The sequence below is a fragment of the Syngnathus typhle genome, linkage group LG18 (assembly GCF_033458585.1).
Source record: "Syngnathus typhle isolate RoL2023-S1 ecotype Sweden linkage group LG18, RoL_Styp_1.0, whole genome shotgun sequence".
NCBI classification, from domain to species: Eukaryota; Metazoa; Chordata; class Actinopteri; order Syngnathiformes; family Syngnathidae; genus Syngnathus; species Syngnathus typhle.
In genome coordinates this window covers 4721550-4723389 of record NC_083755.1, presented here as the reverse complement: position 1 = coordinate 4723389, position 1840 = coordinate 4721550, and positions in this window count along the sequence as shown.

Below are 1840 nucleotides of genomic sequence, written 5' to 3'. Positions count from 1 at the left end.
GGCGGGTGCATTAAATATGATGGTGAAGTCGAGGCAAAATCCAGCCTTTCTCTGTGCGTCACTGCGCGCAGATTGGCTGAACTCCGATACAGCGAGCGCGAGAAAGAGAGAGAGAGCGAGAGACATAAATGATTCTCTGTGCTCCTCTCGGCAATAACTTGCACATCCCGAGCGTGCAAGAAGAGGGCGTCTTTTCACAGGCCAATATTTAGCCTGGCTCATTTACAGTGCGGCATTTTTTTTTCTTCTTTTTTTCGCCACATGAAATTCATCTGCTGGAATCTCTCCGAAATGCCTCCATGGAGACGACAAGTCGGTCCATCAATGAAACATTAGGCTAGGCGTATTAAGGAGCGCATCAGTCACCGCAGCCACTCCCATCTCTGCTTCAGTAGCTTGAAAAGATGGAAGACTTTTGTCTTTACTCGAAAACATCAAAGAAAGATATTCATTCCCATGACAAAATAACTGAGAATCCATTTCAGAAATAATCATATTTTACACACAATACACTGGTTAGAAAATGAACACAAAGTCATTCAAAGCACAATGCAAGATGGCTTCACATTGGCAGATTATTCCATTTGCCTGCGGCATCGCGGCAAAATGCGGAGTCACCGTGTTTGCTTTGGGCAGGAAGCAGCTTAGCGACATGAGAAAGTCTTCCACTTGTACCCACCCTGCATGTTTGCAATCTACTCAAGCAAACAAATGGATCAAACAAACAAAAACCAACCACAATAATCAAATGCAATCGTCTTCTTAACGCTAATTGGCACCGTGTTCCGACTCCACTCGCGGCTTTAACTCAGCAGGGGATGAGGGGGGACGCGGAATGAAGAGCTAGCATGCAACGTGAGTGAGCTTTCATTCCGTTTGTGATTACGTCTTAGATGATCTTCTAATTGAAAGGGGCCTAAGAGAGTGGAGGTTGTTCATTTTAAGCAGTAGATTCATAAGGGAGAAAAATAGAGATGACTTAAGAGCAAAACAGCGGTTGGGAATGCTAATGAGGCACAAGCTGAACATAGCCGCTCCCCATTCCCGTTTGTTTAGCTGCACTTGCATCGTCTGTTCATTTCTATCCATGTGAAGGTCTCCTTTCCAGCATTGCACCATTTCCCCTGGTCAGGGTGTTCGATGTCAGCGTGGAGGACAAAGTGACGCTTGTTGCTTTTCTTCACGCCGCGGCCGCCGCCAGGCTGTGGCCTGAGCTGAAACAATCCCTGATGAATGTCTATTGATGTCAGTCAGCCATGGATCACGGCGGTCGATGGGTCAGCGGTTCCTCACAAGGCCCCGACTGATGCGATTGTCGCACAGCCTTTGGGTGGAAATCGAGACGAGCCGTTTGGTTCTGACTAACGCGCAAATCTCATTTGATTATTTGTATGATGTGGTAATAGGGTGGATTGTTGTGGGGTAAATTTTTAGTGCCTGTTTTTTTTTTTTTTTCCCCTCAGAGGTTCTTATCGTAGAGGATGCCATACAGTAGCAGAGCGACAGAGCAAACAACGTTGGCTGATATGTGGCGTGACAACAGTATTAAAGGCGAGCAGGCTTTACACAGACAAGATCAGGAGGAGGTGGAGGGCATCGGAACAGATAGCTGACTGCAGCACAGGTTGTAAATTCACAAGATTTATATCCTGGATGCTCCACGGCGGATTCGAGTGATAGTGCAAAAAAAAAAAAAAAAAAAAAAGCAGAGCCGGATTCTTACTGGTGTGTTGCCGGATCAAGACTGGCAAGATGGTTCCAGTCAACCAGGTTGGCTGGATTTGTTGTGTACGATTTTCCAAGAAATACGGTCAGGTTACTAAAATAGCATATTTTAATG